At 33.6% G+C, this 21,807-nt stretch overlaps 1 long non-coding RNA gene across 1 annotated transcript in view; it reads right to left on the reverse strand.

Moving 5' to 3' along the window:
• Positions 1–2,620: 2,620 nt before the first annotated feature.
• Positions 2,621–21,807, reverse strand: part of LOC126020435 (uncharacterized) — a 169,466-nt gene continuing 150,279 nt past the window's right edge. The window contains exon 3 of the long non-coding RNA XR_007499588.1: positions 2,621–2,834. This is a non-coding gene — a long non-coding RNA (uncharacterized LOC126020435). The remainder of the gene's footprint in view (positions 2,835–21,807) is intronic.

Below are 21,807 nucleotides of genomic sequence, written 5' to 3' on the forward strand. Positions count from 1 at the left end.
ACATCTTCTTAATGAATGACTTCTAAAAGTCAACTTACTTTGACCACCCAAGATGCAGTAAAACTTAATTAATTCACTGTGCTTTGCCAACTTTTTTTTAAATTTAGTCATTGTGAATTACTAAGTTACTCATGTTTGGATTTCAGGCATACAATGTTCCCACACCAAACACCAAGCCCTTCACCACCAGTGCAAACTTTCCAATGTTCTCAGTTTCTCTCCCACCCACCAACCTGGCTCTATGAAAAGCAATTTTTATAAATAAAGTTTAGGTATTCTTATTTACAGAACTGTTACTGATAGTGTTTTATTCATAACATTTTACTACCTTTCAGCTCCCACCATGCCCCCCAAGTGGCCATTATATCCACCATTGTTGTTTTTTCTTTTTTGTCCAACTACCCATCCCTACCCACTGTGGTAAACTTTCTATTGAAGACCAATTTTTATGTTTCTTATTTATTTTGTCTCTGGGCATTTGGTTATTATCTCACATATGAAAGAGATAATTCTGTGTCTTCACTGTTCTTATGATCAACTCTCTCAGCATGATACTCTCTTGATTTATCCACATAACAGAAAATTGCACAATTTCATCTTTTTCTTATGCTGACTAACATTCCATTTATGTATAGGCACCATAGCTTCATTATTCAGTCATTTATTCTTGGGCACCTTGGTTGTTTCCAGTTTTGGTTATTGCCAAATGAAATGAACCTAGTATGTGTCTTTTTGGCATTGTGGTTTGGGGTTCACAATTCCTTTCATGTGCATTTAAACCAGTGGTTCACAACTAGATGTAATTTTACTTCCCAGAACATTTGACTATGCCTGGCGATAATTCTTTTTCACAGGATGTGATGATGCTACAATTATCTACTGAGTTGATATCAAGACATTGCTGAATATTCCACCTCACATAGGACTATGCCCTCTAACAGAGAGTATCTAAAGCTGAAGACTCTTTGGAAAAACTGATTGGGGGGGGAGGGTTTGGGCCACAGTCGTTGACACTCAGGGGTTACTCCTGGCTATGCACTCAGAAATCATCCCTGGCTTGGGGATCATATGGGACACTGGGGGATCAAACCGCGGTCCATCCTAGGCTAGTGTGGGCAAGGCAGACTCCTTACCACTTGCACCACTGCTCTGGCCCCTGGAAAAACTAATTTTGTTAAATTAATAGTCATGTCAAGTATCTATATATTCATTAAATAGTAAGCTTTTTGATATTAGGGACTGTATATTAATTATCTTTAGTACCCAATATCTGTTTTATGGCATATACAAGGTACTTAGCAAGTGTTGAACAAAATGAAAGAAGAAAGGAATGATATACTGCAAAAGAGCTAACTAGTGATAATTCCCTAATGGGCTATGAAAAACAAAGTTATGGCTCATTCCTACTTGTAACAGACGGATGAGTTCAAAGAAATTACATCTCCTCACTTTTCTCCACTTGAGGGGGATTTTTTTTCAACAGTATATAAACTTAATGGTATGTTGAAAAGTACCCTCTGCCTTAGGAGAACTAACTTCAACCTCACTACACTATGCTGTATCTAAAAATTCATACTAATGTTTATGTTTGATTTCTATTTTTATGCCAACTTTCAAGAGTAAGGTTTCTTTGTAATTGGTTTCAGCTACAGCACTGTTGTCCCACAAGTAGGTCCCATTTGGGAGTGTTTTGGAAGTACTATTTTGATACCTTCTTCATGCATTTTCACCAGGACTCTAGCAATTTGTCAGGGAAACCAATTGAAAAGACAATTTGCAAGCCCACCCATGTGATCCTAACATTTCTTTCTTCTTACTTATGGTATAATACTAAAATCGGTCTGTGCTTGACTTTATCCTCTCATTTGACTAAATGACTGTGTTTTTAGTAAGAATTTGAAGTGAATGGCCCAATTATGAAATCTGTATTCTTCAAGGAGCCTTAGTGGGAATCTTCTTTTTGCATGCAATCCCTCCATTGAATCATGTTTGCTTGGAAACAGTGAAAATAAATTGTGGCTATAATTGATGTTTGCCATAATAAAAATATGAAGAATATGATTTTCATTTAAAGTGTGTCTTCCCAGGATCATCCTGCTTTGCTCAACATTTCAATTAGAATTTTTGTTAAAACCCAAAATATTCAAATTTCTCTTTTGATGCCCAAAGAATTAACTTCACTCCACATGAGCAAACTTTTTCCATCATTCTCTAAGAGAATTATATCTAACAATTTTCTTGAAAGGTAAATTTATTGCATTGAACACTATGCATTTAACTTAATAAAACCATTTATGCGGCTTAATGAATAAGTTTCACAATAGTCCTTTGCTTTATTTTAAATAATAAACAACACTTAATCCATATTATGTTGTGAAAACAATAATGGAGATTCACAAAACAGGACTAGAAAATTGTAGTCAACTCTAAAAGCTTCCTTCCACTGGGACCAGGATGTATCAATATAAAAGGACTATATGGAGCTCTTGTCAATGAATTGTTGACATATATCATTTAGTTGATAGAAAAGTAAAAAAAAATTAAAAATGAGAAAAATATCAACATGATTCAACGTTTGCAGAGGTTTTATCAAAGAAGTTTTCTCGAAAATGTTTTTTATAACCTATTTTGTCCTTTATGTCCTTGTTTCTCTATTTTGGTAATGTTAGAGCTGCCTTCTACCACTCTGGTTTATTTTGTTTCTTCTGTTTTCTGACATTACCTTCTGGAGTGTAGAAGCCAGAGCTGCTTTTTGCTGTATCACCAAAGATGATATTTCAGTGTTGGCTATACAGAAGAATTTTGCTTATGTTGGTTGAAGAGAGAAGCTCCCACTGTAATAATATAAGAAAAAAAATAAGAACCAAATAATGTCTTGTACTCTTAAATGCCAAGGAACCACAAACACTTGCAGGTCTGTAGATGTGAGTAACAATACTTTTTTCCCACTGTACCCAAGTCAAATTGCTTTTGCTCTCCTCTGGGGTTACAGACTATGAGAATTTGACCTGTACTTCCACTTAAAATAGTTTTATTCTCCCATTGACATTCCTAAAATGACTAAATTCAAAATAACTTCGAAGCCACATGAAAAATTAAATCAAAATCCACAAGTCAATGCCTTCATCTTTTTCTTCATGGACTAATTCACAACTTCTTTAGAGTGGAGCATATACTCGAGGGCAAATATTCTGTATTTAATTGTAGTTTGTAGTTTGAGATCATTATTTATACTTATGAATTGCATTGAATTTACACATAAATTTTACTTGTCTAATTTGCTAATTACTGAGAAGGAATAATGTGGCAGCATTTTAATCTAGGAAAAACATCTCAAACGCTTCTGCACACGTTTTACATTTGGCATAACCTAAAACACATTTCACCACAAAGCTTTTTCTCTTAACTCTTAAGCCCCTGAGTATTTCAGTGGAAACACAATATTTTTTATCTGGATTTATTTACACTCTCATTTACTCATCAGCATGGTGTTTTGTAAGAGATATTTAATATTCTCCAAGAGCCCTTTTTTCTTTTGCACATTTCAAAGTTTTTCCTGTAGGAAACACTGTGTTCCAAGCCATAAATTGCGACTGAATCCAGAAAACAGGAGTTGAAGGAAGCCATAAATTCCAAATGAGTTCCAAGTGGTACTGATCTTAACTGGCCATCGTAGTTACCAAAATGAAAGCTCAGTATTCTGAGGACCTTCCCCCCCCCCCCCCCCCCGAGAAACAGGTGTTGCAACTGATGAGATTCTTCCTGAAATAAACAGTTTTTCAAGAGCGATATTCTCCTACTGGAGAACTATGAGAAAGTTGCCTGCCCCTAAACTTCCCACCATGCCCACGAGGCAATACCAGTGCAGAACTGACTCTTCTCTTAGTTGTCAAATGTCCTTTTATTGAAAAGAGTGGAAACCAATTTTACTGAGCTATTTTAAAATGCATTTATTGGAAGGATTCCAGAGCCTTCCTTGGAATTCAAGGACGAGTTGAAAATTGAGCGCCTTAAAACATATGGCTAAAAGGAGCAGTGTAAAGAGACTGCTAATAGCCAGGTTTTTTTTTTTTTTATTTTGGAGTAAATTAGACAAATCCAAAAACACAAAATATGGCTAAAACACTGTTTTTGTATCAGTATTATTGTAAACTAATAATTTTTCCAATGACCAACCTCTCAAGTAGAAAATTCTTCCTTTGTTTATTTTCCCTCTTTAATATGATAGATGCCTCTCTAATTTTTTTGGTCTTAAATTGTATTTTATTCTTATAATTGGTTTAATATTTCAGCGTAGCATTCATTTTTTCTGGTGTTTCCAGGTGGACAGTACTGCTGATTGTTCATATTTAATTTTTTATTATTGTTGTTGTAGTAATTGTTTTTATTATTATTATTATTATAATTATTATTATTATTATTAATTGGAGGCCACGCCTAGCTGACTCTGTGCTCAGAAATCATTCTTGGCTGGGTTTAATGGACCATGAGTAGCTCTTGAGATTGAACCTCAGTCAACTTTGTGCAAAGCAAACCTCCCCATCCACTGGAATCTTCTCTGGCTAACAAGTGAATTAAGAAGCTCTAAAATGTTAACAGTAGATGGTGAAACATGTGCCTCCTTATCTGTATATCATAAATATCTTCTCAGTCTATCTATCTAAAAATTCCTTGGCCCCCCCCCAGTCTTGCAAATATCTTATACTTCATCTAAAAATAATATCTATTCAAGGGCTTCAAATAAAACATTGCATATACTCCAACGCAGCTGTTTACTGGTATGCTTGCTAATGTGAATCCAAAGCGATCATTTTAGGTAGTTATCTTGTCCATTTTCTAAGGTTGAACTATTCTTATGGACAAAAAGTTCACTAATGTGTACATTCTCTTTTTCTGATTTTACTATGTCAAGAGAAAAAAAACCTGTAAACAGAGCTTGCTTTCATCATTTGCCAAACACATGAATCTAAGAGTCCCTCCAAGAGGAAGGGATATTTTTGCAAGGCCAAGAGATAACTGAACAAGGAGCAAAACAATATACTTTTGAGTAAGCATATGCTCTTTAGGTATACACAGTTTTAAAATGTTAAGTATCAAGAAGACAATATTCAGAAGGAATTAATGATTGAATAAAGATATGTATTTTGGAAGAGGGTATTGAGGCAATATAAATCTCATATATTTCAATAAAGTGGCATACTTTCACACAACATGGATTTGAAAGAAATAAAACTGTAGCAAAGTAACAATTGGCATTAAAATGCTTCGCAATGTGTTTTTCATCAATTATGGTTTTATATGTAGGAGCTAACTATATTATAGATTAAAATTATTTCTATCATAAAGTATGAAAATATCTCTACAGATCATTTGTAGGACACTATATTGTAGTGTAGAAAATTTAGCTTCCAAATATGACATAAGTTTTTATAGGGTGAACTTCAGATCAGAATGACTTTTTCAATTTTCAGTAATCCTTTGCAGTTTATTCAGAAATTTAATGTAAAATTTGACATCAGGATTAATTAATACTAAATGATACAGGATAAAGATATTATATGGTATAATATAATATGTTAAATACCATTTATTATATAAAATAATAAAACTAATTTATAGATAAAAGTAATTTATATTTCAGAATCCTTTTTATATGAGTATTGCTTTCTGTGTTTATTTCATGAAGGTTATAAGGAAGAGTGAGAAAATATATGTAATAAATTAAGGGTAATATGAATTTATTTAACACCTTCAAAAATGGGGAGATGAGTGAACAGACATTTCCTCAAAGAAGAAATACAGATGGCTGAAAGGCACATAAAAAATGCTACATATCATTAGTCATCAGGGAGATGCAAATCAAAACAACGATAAGGTACCATCTCATACCACTGAGACTGGCACACATCACAAAGAACAAGAACATTCAGTGATGGTGAAATGCAGGGAGAAAAGAACTCTTACTCACTGCTGGTGAGAATGCCTTCTAGTTCAGCCTTTTTGGAAAACTACATGGATATTCCTCAAAAAAGCTGGAAATTGGGTCTGGAGTGATAGTACAGTGTGTAGGGCATTTGTGTTGCAAGTGGCAGACCAGGTTTTAATCCCAGGCATTCCATAAGGTCCCCCAGCCTGCAAGAGCCAGAAGAAACTTCTGAGAGCCACTAGGTGTGGACACCCCTACAAAAGCAAAAACAAAAAGAACAAAAAACTAAAAACACCTGGAAATTGATCTCCCATATAATTCAGCAATACCACTCCTAGGGATATACCCTAGGAACACAAAAACACAATATAAAAATGCTCCCTGCACTTCTATGGTCATTGCAGCATTATTTACAATAGCCAGAATCTGGAAACAACCCAGGTGCTTGACAACAGATGAGTGGCTTAAAAAAGTGTGGTATATCTACACAATGGAATAGTGTGCAGCCATTAGAAAAAATAAAGTCATGAAATTTGCTTACACATGGATAAACATGGAGACTATAATGCTGAGTAAAATGAGTCAGAGAGAAAGAAATAAACATAAAATAATCTCGCTCATCTTGGGATATAAGTAAAATAAAAGAATGGTGTGGGGATGATATTTAAAGACTAATAGAAATGAGTATTAGGAGATCTAAACCCTAACCCTATGATTTGTTGAAGAGGCTTTCTTTGCTCCATTTAGGATTTCTTGCTCCTTTATCAAACATTAGGTGAATGTATGTCTGGGGAACATTCTCTGAGTACACAAGGCTATTCCACTGATCTGAGGGTCTGTCTTTATTCCAGTACCATGCTGTTTTGATAACTATTGCTTTGTAATACAGTTTAAAGTTGGGGAAAGTAATGCCTCCCATATTCTTTTTTTCAATGATTGCTTTAGCTACTCGAGGGTGTTTATTGTTCCAAATGAATTTCAAAAGTGCTTGATCCACTTCTTTGAAGAATGTCATGGGTATCTTTAGAGGGATTGCATTAAAACTGTACAATGCTTTGGGGGAGTATTGTCATTTTAATGATGTTAATCCTGCCAATCCATGAGCAGGGTGTGTGTTTCCATTTCCTTGTGTCCTCTCTTATTTCTTGGAGGAGTTTTATAGTTTTCTTTGTATAGGATATGAAGCTTGCCACTAGGTGGTGGTGTAGTTAGAGCACTAACTGCCCTGACAACTACCAGCACCATGATAGTGGGAGAGAAAAGCAGAATATCTCTCCCAGAGACAGGCAAGAAGTGTGTGTGGGGGGGGGGGGAAGAGTGGGGGACATTGGTGGTGATATAGTTGCACTGATGAAGGGCAGTGTACATTCTATGAAAAACAACCATGTATGTTTCTGCAACTATGGTGCTTAAAAAGAGAAATTATTTTAAAAAATAAAGGGTAACCATGAATTGAAAAAATGTATTAATGAAATCTATTATCCACAAAAAGTATTTATTCAGTTGAGAATGTGCACAAATTATTATATTTATTTATTATTGTCAACATATTTATATATTTTAATATTGATTCTATTTTAATACTAAAATGCATGATTCACCATAGAAAGTGTAACCCAGTCTTAAACTATTGTATTATGGGGAAATATTATGCATTATGGGGAAATAATGTATTATGGGGAAATTAATGTCATAATGAATATGGGAATACAATAATATAAAGTGTGCAATACGTCTAGAATTGTACCATTTAGAAAGTATCTAATAAGTAAATGCTATGTCATTTGAGGAATAGTAAAGTGTTTCTAATCTTTATGAGTTGACTATGTTAAATTCTTGCTGAATAAAGTTCCCTAATTCATGAAAAATTTAGAAAACTATGATAGTACTTTGGTTGAAAGTTCACCTTATTTTAAATACTGGTCAGAATAGTCCAAATCTCTATTACTGAGTGTGTGTGTGTGTGTGTGTGAGTGTGTGTGTGTGAGTGTGTGTGTGTGTGTGTGTGTGTGTCAGCCTTTTTGAAATTTGCTCTCAGTACTAACAAGGATAATATCAATTTTCCTGAGCTTCGGTTATTCTTGCAACTATCCTCTATGCAGAAGATATATATTCCCTCTCTATAGATACAATAGATACATAAGTATATTTCCTCTATAGTTCATATATTCTCAATACTCTACAAATTCCCATACAGCTGCAACTTTTAAATGTGGATTTTTTTTTATGGAGATAGCATCCTTACAAATGTGATCAGATTAAGATGAGGTCATTTTTGTCTTAGGGTGGGTCCTAAAAACAATCTGACTATTTTCTTTGTAGGAAGAGAAAACAAGACAAAAATCACACAAAGGGAAAAGATATGTGATGATGGAGACAAATTAAAGCTATCCTAACACCAGCCAGGGAATAAATTCTGATGATTACCGGAAACCACAGAAGAAACAAAAAAGGAGCTTTCTCTAGAGCTTCATAGAAAGGATGACCTTTATAACTCTTTTATTTTAGATGTTCTCTTCATAATTCTGAGAGAATAAATACATTTTTAGTTTTCTTAAGTCAACAGGTTGCTTGAGCATCTCCAGGATATGAAAAAACCTGCCCATACAAAGGTCATGGGCATCTGTCAGCAATTACGTAGACCATCCTCTGCACTTTACTAGTTAGACTGAAATTCCACTGTAACCCTCATTTTAGTTTGAATATAGAGCTGGAATTTCTGTAATCTACACAATTCCTATTATTTCCTTCAGAGAAAATGTGTAGAAAGAGAAAAATTAACCTCAGAGTCCTTTCCAATGAGTCCAGACTTATTTTTAGCAATGACCTTCACAACTTAAGATATCTTAGAAAGTAGAGAAGTTTCTAGTTCTAACAAAGCAGAGGATTTTTAATACACTTATGAACATTGTACAAATAGTAATGAGCAATGCATAACTTTGGGCAATATTAGGCAAAAAATAATGGTAAATTGACTATGGGCATTTGAAAATGCGTTGTAGTTTTAGAAACTTCATATTTGAAATGTTTCACCTTTCATTTCATTCTATACAAACAAGGTATGATACGAGATACAGTGATTTTCTCTTTTCTTTTTGTTCCTTTTCTTTTCTTTTCTCTTCTTTTCCTTTTTTTTGTTTAGGGTTAGATTTAGCATTAATGTGATGGTTAGTGTAAGGTTTAGGATTAGGGTCAGGGTTAGGCCTGGGGTTAGGTTTAGAGTTTTTATGTTAGTGGTAGCATTCAGGTTAAATTAGGTTAGGGTTAGGGTTAAGGTTAGGATTAGATTTAGGGAGAGGTTAGATTTAGGGTTAGTGAGAGGATTAGGATTCGGATTCAGGTTAGGTTAGGTTGTTATGGTAAGGGACAGGGTTATAGTTGAGGTTATGTTTAGGGTTGGTTGTTAGTGTTATGGCTAAAGGTAGGATAATCTAGAGTTAAGGTTAGGGTTAGATTTAGAGTTAAGATGACAGGTCAGTGTGAGTGTTAAGGTTATGGTTGGGATGTTCCAGTACATTTTAGGGTTTTAGTTAGTGTACGTTTAGATTTTAGGTTTAGGTACAGGGCTAGAATTAGGCTTAAATTTTTTAAAAAATTTATCTAATCAGTGTGTTTACAAAAGTTTTCATACTGGGGTTTTAGTCATAGAATGTACACCACCCTTTACCAGTGAGATCTTCCCACCACTAATGTCCTACTCCCCATTTTCTTGCCTCATCCCACAGCCCTGTGTGTCTCTGAGACAGGCATTCTGCCTCGCTCTCTCACACTATAATTGTTATGGTAGTTGTGATAGAGGTTAGTGTTCTAGGTACACTCACCGCTCTTTGTGGCAAGCTTTATGTCACAAACTGGTCATCACAGTGTTCAGATCTATTGTCTCTGAATATTATTGCTATACTATCTTTTATTTTTCTTATATCCCACAAATTAGTGTCACTATTCTATTTCTATTCCTCTCCCTCTGGCTTATTTCACTCAGCATAATAGTCATCATGTCCAATCATGAATAAGCAAATTTCATGATTTAGTTTTTCCTAATAGCTTCATAGTATTCCATTGTGTAGATATATCATAGTTTAGCCACTATTTTTTGTTAGGCACATGGGTTGTTTCCAGATTCTGGTTATTGTAAACAATGCTACAACAAACATAAAGGGAATTTTTGTATTTTTGGTTTTGTGTTCTTGAGGTATATCCCTCGAGTGGTACTGTTGGATCACATGGCAACTCAATTCCCAGCTTTTTGAGGAATATCCATATTATTTTCCAGAAAGGTTGGCCTATATGGCATTCCCACAAGCAGTGAATGAGAGTTCATTTCTCCCCTTATCCTAGCGAGCTCTGGATTTTTTGTTCTTTGTGATCTGTGCCAGTCTCTGTGGTATGAAATGATACCTCATAGTTCTTATTTGCATCTCTCTGAGAATTCGTGATGGGGAGCATTTTTTATGTGACTTTTGGCATATGTATTTCTTCTTAGAGGAAATATTTGTTCATTTCTATTCCCCATTTTTGATGGGGTTAGGTGTTTTTTTTTGTTTTTTCATAATAATTTCTGTTAGTATCTTGTACGTTATGGAAATTAGCCCCTTATCAGATGGGTTTTGGGTGAGTAGTTTCTCCCATTCCGTGTGTGGCCTTTGTATTCTGTTACCATTTCCTTTGAGGTGCAGAAGCTCCACAACTTAATGTAGTCCCATTTGCTTATCTCTTTTTCCAGTTGTTTAAAAAATGCTATTTCCTCCTTGAAGATGCCTTTAGTCTCATAGTCATGGAGTGTTTTGCCTACATTTTATTTTCTCTATATCTTACAATTTCAGGTCTGATACCAAGGTCCTTAATATATTTGGATTTGACTTTTGTGCATGGTGTTACATAGAGGTCTGAGTTTGTTTTTCTGCATGTGGTTGACCAGTTGTCCCAACACTACTTGTTGAAAAGGCTTCCTTTGCCCGATTTTGCATTTTTGCCCCTTTATCCAAGATTAATTGTATGCCTGGGGTTTATTTTCTGAATACTCAAGACTGTTTCATTGATCTGAGGACCTGTCTTTATTTCAATACCATGCTATTTTGACGACTATTGCTTTCAAGTACACTCAAAGTTGGGACAAACAATGCCTTCCATCTTCTTTTTCCTAAAGGTTGCTTTACCAATTCATGGGCATTTGTTCTTCCATATAAATTTCATGAATGCTTGATCCACTTCTTTGAGAAATGTCCTGGGTAACCTTATATGGATTGAATTAACCCTGTACAGTGCTTTGGGGAGTATTGTCATTTTAATAATGTTTCCTCTCAAACTACATGCAGGGTATATGCCTCCATTTTCTTGTGTCCTTTTTTATTTCTTGACACAATGTTTTGTAGTTTTCTCTTTGTATAGGTACTTCACCTCTTTAGTTAAGTTGACACCAAGGTATTTGAGTTTCTGTGATACTATTTTAAATGGAATTGTTTTTAATATATATTTCTCATCAATCATTTGTTATATAAGAAGACCATTGATTTCTATGTGTTAATTTTGTAGCCTGCTACTTTGCTATCCAGAGTGATGAAAACTATTTGGGAGTATTTCTGTTTCTTTAATTTCCCAGATGAAACTGAAAATGATTGGCAGTAAGTCCTCTTAAAAGTTTTGAAAAATTGTTAATCTATCTAGACCTTGGTTTTTGTTTTTTGGAAGACGTTTGATTACCTTTTTGATTTTCACAATAGTGATAGGTCAGTTCAGATATACCAAATTATCTTGGTTTAACCTTGGACATTATAGGAGTCCAAAAATTAATCCATTTCTTGCAGTTTCTCATGTTTTGTAGCATAGAGTTTCTCAAAGTAATCTCTGATTACCCTTTGAATTCCTGTAGTGTCTTTAGTAATCTTCCCTTTTCATTTCTAATTTGGTTTATTAAGTTTCCATCTCGCCCATCCTTTGTGAGTATGGCTAATGGTTTGTCAATCTTGTTTATTTTTTATGAAGAACCAATTCTTGCTTTCATTAATCTTTCAAATAGTTATTTTGTATTTACAGTTCATTAATTTCTCCTCTAAGCTTTATTATCTCCTTCTGTCTGTCTCCTTTTCATTCATTTTATTGGTCTTTTTCCAAATTTTTAACCTGTGCCATTAATTTATTTATGTAGGCCCATTCTACCTTCCTGATGAATGCTTGTAAAGTTATAAATTTTCTTCTTAATACTGTATTTGGTGTGCCCCCACAGATTCTGATAATTTGTGTCTTCATTCTTGTTTGTTTCCAGATATCTTTTGATTTCCTTTCGATTTTTTTTTTTGTTTTACTTTTTGGGCCACCATACCCAGTAACACTTAGAGGTTACTCCTGGCTATGCTCTCAGAAGTTGCTCCTGTCTTGGGGGGCCATATGGCATGCTTGTGCTCAAACCACTGTTCATCCTAGGTTAGAGTGTGCAAGAAAAATGCCCCATTGCTTGTGCCACCACTCTGGCCCCATGATTTCCTTTTTATTTTGTCTCTTTGTTGTTCTGTAATAAATTGCTTAATTTCCAATTGTTAAAGTTTTTACTCTGTCATTTGTGATTCACCTTTAATTTCAGTGTAAGATGATTTGAGGAGGTAATTTTTACAATTTATATTCTCTTGATATTATGGAGGCATATTTCATTGACCAGAATGTGGTCTATCTTGGAGAATGACCAATGTATATGGAGAAAAAAAGTGTATCAGTTTTCTGGCGATGTAGCCCCCCCCTCTTCTCGAGATAGATAGATAGATAGATAGATAAATAGATAGATAGATAGATAGATAGATAGATAGACAGACAGACAGACAGACAGCCATGCTTTCCCAATTCTTTACTTTTTGGACTGCTTATGCTATATTTTAGTTTGCTACAATTAGCATCCAGGGGGGGACTCTGGCATCCAAGTATTTAAATTTTGAGACACTACTTTATGTGGTATTAACTTTTTTGATGTACATCTCATCATTGTTTTCATATAAAAATGCAATATATCTTTTTAAAAATTTGTTTTCGGGCCTTGGTGGCCAGCAGTTTCTCTTGGCTATGCACTCAGAGATCACTTCTGGTGGGGAATCACATGGAATGCTTGAATTCAAACACAGGTTAACCATATGAAAGACAAGTTTTTATATTGTACTAAGCTGTTATATTACTATAGATTTCACATCACTATTGATTTCTTATGTTGACTTTGTAGCCTGCTACTTTGCTGTTTGAGTTTTAGTTTGTTTCTTTTTTTTTTTTTTGGTCACACCTGGCAGTGCTCAGGGGTTACTCCTGGTTCCCTGCTCAGAAATCTCCTCTGGCAGGCTTGGGGGAATCACATGGGATGCCAGGATTCAAACCACCGTCCTTCTGCATGCAAGGAAAAAGCCCCCACCTCCATGCTTTCTCTCCGGCCCCCTAGTTTATTGTTTCTAAGGTTTTAAAGTAAAATATATAGGTTTTTATATCATTATTTATAATATGTAAATATATGTAATAATATATAATAGTAGTATATATCATATAATGTATATTTATGTATATGTGAAATATATATTGAAAATATGTATCTATATATATCTATTATTATGTCATGTGCAAATAGTGAAAATTTTACTTCTTGTCCTATTTTGATATCTTTAATATTATTCTATTTACTGTGGCAATAACTTCTAAGACCCTATTGAATATTAGTGGTGACCATGGACATTCTTTCCTGTATCTGATCTTCTGAGGAAGGCATTCAGTATTTTTACATTGAGTAAAGTTGAAGTAGATTTGTTGTAAATGGCCATTACTTGATTACTTGAGGAATGTTCCCTCCAACCCATTTTTGAGAGTTTTTATCATAAATATATGTTGAATTTTGTTAAAAAGGCTTTTCAGCATTTTATTGTATAATTATATGAATTTTATTTTTTCTTTACTTGATATTGATTTATACTTGTATATCTGTGACATATTTTACTTGAAATTATTGTATCATTCTTTTTTTTTTTTTTTTTTTTTTTTTTAGTTTTTGAGTTACACCCAGAATTGCTCAGGAGTTACTTCTGGCTGTACTCTCAGAAATCGCTCCTGGCAGGATCGGGGGACTATATAGGATGCTAGGATTTGAACCACCATCCTTCTGCATGCAAGGCAAAAGCCTTATCACCATGCTATCTCTCCGGCCCCTACTGTATCATTCTTTTTTTTTTTTTTTTGGTTTTTGGGCCACACCCGTTTGACGCTCAGGGGTTACTCTTGGCTATGTGCTCAGAAATCGCCCCTGGCTTGGGGGGACCATATGGGACGCCGGGGGATCGAACCGCGGTCCTTCCTTGGCTAGCGCTTGCAAGGCAGACAGCTTACCTCCAGCGCAACCTACCCGGCCCTATCATTCTTAATGTATAACCCAATACCCATCCCTTCATCAGTGCACATTTCCTGCCATAACATGCATTTTTTTTAACCATCCAGAAACTTTTAAATTTTATGTAGTCTCTCTTTTTAACTTACATTTCTGTTGTCCTTACCAATGAAATTCTATCATTGGAAACATCCTTAAGGCCCAAAATCTTGAAGTTTTCTGTTTATATTTTCCTCAATGAACTTCAAAGATTAAAGCTAATCTTGAGGTATTTGTTTCATATGAATTGATTGTTTACCTCAAGGAAATACATGGTACAGTTCCTTCCTCTGTTTAATAATATTTTGAAATTTTTGAGGATGGTTTTACAATGTTTTAATAGAGAAAGTGAAATTTAAAGAAGAAAATGTGGCAACTTGATTTTAATAACTACTTTTCACTTTGTTTCCTTTTTTGTAATCTTATTTGGTTTTCTCAATATAAATAAATATGTGGCATTAATCTCATTTCAAAGTATAAGTAAATTCTTCAGGAAAAAGAATCAGAGATTTAAATGGGAGTGCCTGGGGAATATGATCAGCAAAAAAAATAGTACGAGATTGATAGAGGGAAAGTTATAACTGAAGCTTAGTAGCATATCTGATTGAGTTGGTTTCAGATAGTTTTTCAGATAGTTACTTTTTTTAAAAAGTGAAACAAAATAGTTTTTTTGAATAAAATTTACTTAGAAAGACAAAAGGGTAAAGTAAGATGGGTTCTAAAGATAACAGTCTTCTCTAGAAGATATGTGTGCAAGGGAAAAGATGGTCTTCACAGATCAAGCCTCAAAGATAGTTTTACTCAGGCAAAAGACTTGAATTTTGTATCTCATCAACATTATGTATAGATAGTATAATTTCTCTTTGGTTGTGTGAAATATCACAGGAATGTTGGCTATAAGCAAGTTGCAGACAGTATTATTGCTGGGATTTTCAACCTTGATGGCTCATAAAAGTATCCACTATACTCATCTTCAAAGAAACTGAAAAAATGTGTTTATTTTAGCACTCCTAGTCTTTTTTTTTTACAAATAAATATTTATTTTCTACCTATCAAAAATGCATGAAGAAATAGAATTTTGAGTTCATATGAGTAAACTAGTATCAAGTATATTTACAGAAAAATATATAAGTGAACTTGGACTAATTTACAAGAACCAAATATAAAAAATAGAGGAATATTATTTTAAAGAGTGCTAAAAAGAACCTGTTTTGTGCAGTTCGATAATGTGCATATGTATTAATTGATTTGTATTCAGATATTTCCATCACCTTTATGAGAATGGTCACTAAAATGAAATAGAACTAAAAGGAGAAATAGAATCAACATTTTCAGAATGTATAAGAAATTTAAAAACGATCAAATTAGTATGTATCTCAATTAATCTTGAGAAATTTGGTCAAAGTATTATTTGACCTTAAGGAATGTATTGAGAGTTACACAATAATTGTTGAGGCTCTTAAAACACTACTTGGAGCAACTGACAGATCACCCAGACAAAAATAAAATAATTTGACTAATGGAATTTAGAGGTATATATAAATAAATTTATATTTCTCCCAAAATAAATTAACATTTTGTCAAATGTATAGAAAATATTTTCTAGACCAGATTATATTTATGTATATTTATATTTATATTTATAGAACAGATTACATTGCAATGCAAAATTAAAGCCATATGAGTCATCTTATTTTAGAAAATAACTTTTCATCAAAGTTATCATAATTTACAGTTACTCATTGTAAGTTTCCTGCATGCAATGTTCTGATAGCAATCTTTTTTTTTTTTTGGGGGGGGGGGTTTGGGCCACACCCAGTAACGCTCAGGGGTTACTCCTGGCTATGTGCTCAGAAGTTGCTCCTGGCTTGGGGGACCATATGGGACACCGGGGGATCGAACCGCGGTCCGTCCAAGGCTAGCGCAGGCAAGGCAGGCACCTTACCTTCAGCGCCACCACCCGGCCCTGATAGCAATCTTATTACCAATGTCAAATCCCTCAACCCACTCACTGTTCCCGTTCCCCTCAAATTTTAGTCCTTTGTTTTAATTCTTTCCTCAAATCTAACTGGCAACTTTGCAAGGCAGTAGGCTCTAAGTTGAATGTTTATGTTTTATCATTTGAATCTTTTAATTTGTCAGCCTATTCATTTTTGGGGAGTGAGGACACACCCGGCAGTATTCAGGATTACTTCTGTTTGGTTCTGTGCTCAGAGAACAAAAAGCACACATTTCAAGGAGATGTGGTTGACTGACTTGCAATGCAGACACCATGTACATGAGCTGGCAACACATATGAGCCTTTTTTACTTTTATTTTGCGACTTTATTACCAATGCTAGAATCTATTTTGTCTTCAAGTTCACCAATCAAGGGTCAGCATTCAAAAGTTTGTTACTCTAGCATATTCCTTAGCTCCTCCAATTTCATTTGTGTTTCATAAACCAAGTTTTGGAGTTGATTGAATTTTATTTCCAAGAGTTGCTTAATTTCCATTGCACTGATTGCTTAATTTCCATTGCCATCGCTGAGAATGTTGATTTGAGATCCTGCTTAACCAGACTTCAGAATTTTGATGAATTTAAGGACCTCTCTAGAATATTGTCCCTTGCTGCCAGAACAGCTGAGTTCTTGTTTTCCCATTGTTCCTCAACCTTTAAGGATGCTAACAGTGAGCTTTAGCTTTCTTAATTGTCTGAGTACTGATTAAATAGTTACTTATACTAACAGGTTGTTGTTGTTGTTTTGCCTCTGTAATTCAGCCCATTTTCATTACCACACAATAGATATTTGAGTATAACCAGTTATAGATCTAGTGCATACGATGACATTTATGGGAATATTCTCTCATTGAATAAAGACCCTGATTCCCAATCTGAAAATAGAGTGTGTGGGGTGAGTGGAGTAACATAGGCTGCTTCAAAATTTTATCGTGCTTACTAAAGCCAGGGGAGGTATCTATGGGGTCTACAGTGGCCAGGCCAAGAGGAAGGGGCAGTTTCCTGATTCTTTTCAATGCTCCTGACTGGGAGGTTTAAAGATTGAATAGCAAGAATTACTAAGTGGTACGGTAGACAGGGCCCAGGGTTCTAGGCACAGAGATGCATTGTTGGCCAGTCAGAAGGAAAGGCCTGTCATCTTTATTTATTAAGATTTCTACAATTGCATGAGGCTAAAAAATCAATAATAAAAATACACAAAAGACATGAAACATAAGTAAAATAAACCACATGCTTGTAACTCTTAAGTAAATGAAGACTCAAATGATAAATAAAAATTGCTTACATAACTATGAAAATAAAGAGATAAACTATCAAACCTTATGCAGCAATAGGAGTAGAGATTTAGAGCATTAATGGAGCCAACTCAATAATGGAGCCAACTCATTAAAGAAGTATTAAGTAAAAGCTTAATCTTATACATCAAAGAATTATAAAAGAGCAACTAGAACAAAAGGGTAATAAAAGAGGGAAATAAAATAAATTGTAATGGAAGTAAGTAAATTAGCTGCCAAAAATAGGATGCAAAGGACCAACAAATACAATACCTATTTCTTTAAAAGTCATTCATAATAAAATTGATAAAAACATCTTTGCTAGCATCACTAAGAGTAATAGAGAAATATTGGATAAGAAAGAAGAAAGAGAATGAAATAAAGCTGTAACTAATATAGAAATACAAGGAGTTAAGCCACAACTAAAAATACCTGTGGAAAAAAATTAGATGAATTAGAAGAAATGAATAAATACTACCATAATACCTCTGAATATTGAACAGAGAGAAATAGAAAACTTGAACAGATCACAGTACATAAAGACAATAATAAAAGTCCCCCTAATAGCAAAAGCTTGTTTTAATGACTTTAACCTGTGAATTATAAAAACTTTTAAAGAATGGATGGAAAATGTCAAAGACATTCTACTAATACTAATTTGACACTGAAACCAGACAAAATTAGCATTTACACTCACACACATGCACACATTAATATTTCTGATGAATATAAAAAATTCTCAGGTAATAAAGTATTGGTATATCAAATTCAATAATGAACAAATCAAGAGAAACATAATAGGATTCATCTTAGGAATATGAGAATGCAAATCATTAATGTAATGCACCATATTAATAAACAACATGACTATATTAACTTATTCTGAAAAATTAGTTGACAAGATTTAGTGTCAATGTATGATAAGTGTTTAACTGGAAAATGAGAAAATAATTTTGAATAAGAAAGAATACACAGAACAAATTGAAAGACATATGTAGTGGCAAAGTTTTGGATATGAGACTACACAAGTATATCCACTCTGACCAATACTTATCAACTTAATTATTTAGCCTTACCAAGTGAAATTAGATAAGAAATATAAATGAAAGAAATTTATATTAGAAATAAATCTATTAGGATGACAGCTAGGTAAGGATGGTAACATGTAAAAACATTTGGAAGATTCCTCCAAAAATTGACTAGAAATAATTTCAGTAAAGTAGCAGGATATAAAGTTGTATTTTATCACAAACAGAGTTCTTGGAAAGAAAGGGGAAGTTAAAAAATTTCATTTACAGTTCCACGAACAACAAATTTTATTGCATGACACAATATAAATTGTTATTTAATTCTTTCCATTTTGAAATTTTTATTATATTTGTTGCCTCCTGTACTATATTAAGTTATACCTAGGCTTCCAATACAATGTTCAGTAATAGTGGTGAGAGTGAACATCTTTATTTTATATTTAATATTAGAGGAAGTTTTTTCAGTACTTTACTTTTAAATTTGATAACATGAGTTTTTTGTATGTGGCACTTACTATATTGGGGTAAGTACCTTATATCCTTATTTTGCTAATATTTTTTAAATCATAAATAAATGTTAAATTTTGTCAAAAGTTTTATCTAGGGCCAGAATGATAACAAAGTTGGTAGGGCATTTGCCTTGCATGCAGTGGATCAGGGTGCAATCCCCAGCATCCTGTATTGTTCCCTGAACCTGCCAGGAGCTTTTTCTGAGCTCAGAACCAGAAGTAACCCCTGAATGCAGCTAGGTGTGGTCCCACAGAAGTTTTATCTAAGTAGATTGATATTAACATATTGTTTTTATCTTTTTTAGTGCTGTGGTATACAAAATTAATTGATTTGTATTAGTGAATCACACTTACATTCATAGATTAATTCCTATGTCATGCTGTACATGTATTTTAATGAAATTTAGATTTCTTGCTAATATTTTGTTGAGTATTTTAAAAAGAAGTATCATTAGGGGCTGGAGCGGTGGCACTAGAGGTAAGATGTCTGCCTTGCAAGCACTAGCCTAGGATGGACCTAGGTTCGATCTCCCAGCGTCCCATACGGTCCTGCCAAGCCAGAAGCGATTTCTGAGCACATAGCCAGGAGTAATCCCTGAGTGTCACCAGGTGTGGCCCAAAAACAAACAACAAAAAAAATTATCATTAAACATATTGAAATATAATTTTAATTTTCTTTTATTTCTCTTTCTGGTTTTGGTACCAGTGTAATTCTGGCTTTAAAGAAGCTATTTTGAAAATTTATTTTTAAACTTTTGGAAAATATTGAGGACAGAGAATAGCTCATCATGGAAGGTTTGGTATTACCCACCACTAAATTGATGTAGACCTGAGTTTTTATTTATGAGGAAGGATTTTAATTGCTCTTGATAATTTATTTCTAATAATTGATATGTTGATTTTGATTTTGCTATTTTCTATTGACTCAACTTTAAAAAGCTTGTATGATTCTAAAAATTCATCTGTTCTCTGGATTCTCCAAATTAGTGGCATAAATTTTTCAGATTTGTTTTTAATAATATTTTGTATTTTTGTGGTGTCAACTGTAATTTCTCCCCTTTCATGTGTAATTCTATTTACTAGGGATTTCTAAGTCTTTAAAATGGATCTTGTAAGGGGATTTCAATCTTGTTTATTTCTTCAAAGAACCAGTTCTTTGTTAAATGAACGATCTTTTTCATTTTCTTTATATTTTGTTATTTTCTTCCCAGTTGTTATTATTTTTCTTCTGTAGTCATTGTCATCTAGTTCTTTTTTTTATTTTTAATTCCTTAAGATCTGAGATTAGCTTAGTACTTGTGCCCTTGCTCATTTAAGCATGTATTGGTATTAACTTCCTTCTCAGTTCTGGATTTTCTTTGTCTTATAAATTCTGATAGTGTGTGTTTTTCTTGTATTTTCCAGGAATACTTTAATTTTCTTCTTTACTTTTAAATCGTTGACCAGATATTAAAGTTTCTTGAAAATGTCTTTTAAATCCAACTTTTCTTCACTTAAGACCATTGTATTTTTTATTTTTCATCTAGTTAATATGTCCAATGTTCACCTTAATTAAAATATTATACAGATTTAATGTAAAATGCATCAAAATTCCCATGGTATTCTTCAATGACAAAGAGCAAATGCCAAAAATTCTTTATGGTAACATGAAACCTACTGAATAACCAAGGCAATTGAAGATAGGTGGCATAATGGTCTCTGAATTTAGACTATTCTTTCTATTTTAAATTATTTTATATAGCTATAGGAATCATGTAGTAATCATGTACTATGTATTATAGAACATGGCAAAAGGCAGACAATCAAGCAAATGGAAAAGAACTGAGGGCCTTGAAATTGGTCCTCAGTTATATAGACAGTTAACTGGCCGATGAGCCAAGGACATAAGCTTCTAAAAGCCACAGTCCTGAAAATATTTGTTAGTCACTTTTAAAAGAATAATGTTGGAACACTATCTCACAACATGCACAAAAATTAACCTATATAAAAAAATTTTGATGTTATACCTGAATCCACAAAATAAGTTCCATTAAAAAAATGGAAAAACAGTCTGACACTGACTTCAGAGATGTTTTCAATGGTTTGACAGCATTCAATGAAATCAGAAACAAACACAAAGTAGAAAGAACTCATTTGTAAAAAAGAAAGGATTGTCAAAATAAAGACAACATAGGAGAATCTGTAATCTGATAAAGGGGTAATATACAAGATATATAAATAACTCAGAAGACACAACTACAAATACACCTTGATTTTCCCCCACATACATTCTATCATAAAATGGTGTGAAGTGTAGACTAGACAGTTGCCCAGAAAAGAAAAGCAAATGACAACAAATACACCCTAAAAACCTCATCACTGATTATATAAATCAAGATACCATCACACCACTGAGAGTTGCCTATATGAAAAAGACAAGAAACAGATAAAGAGAAAGAAAAATTCATGTACTTTTGTTGGGAATGTAAATAGTATATAGAGCAGCAGTATGGAGATCTCAAATATTAAAAATAATACTATTATATAACCATTAATTCTACTGCTAAATAACTATACTAAGAACACTAAAACACTAATTGAAAAGCTGTATGTACATTATGTTTATTCCAGTTCTATTTACAGTAGCAAATTTGAAGATCTCTATTAACCACTATATTCATCTCAATGCTGTTCATAATTGCTCAACTCAAA

This window comes from Suncus etruscus, chromosome 10 (assembly GCF_024139225.1).
Source record: "Suncus etruscus isolate mSunEtr1 chromosome 10, mSunEtr1.pri.cur, whole genome shotgun sequence".
Classification (NCBI taxonomy): domain Eukaryota; kingdom Metazoa; phylum Chordata; class Mammalia; order Eulipotyphla; family Soricidae; genus Suncus; species Suncus etruscus.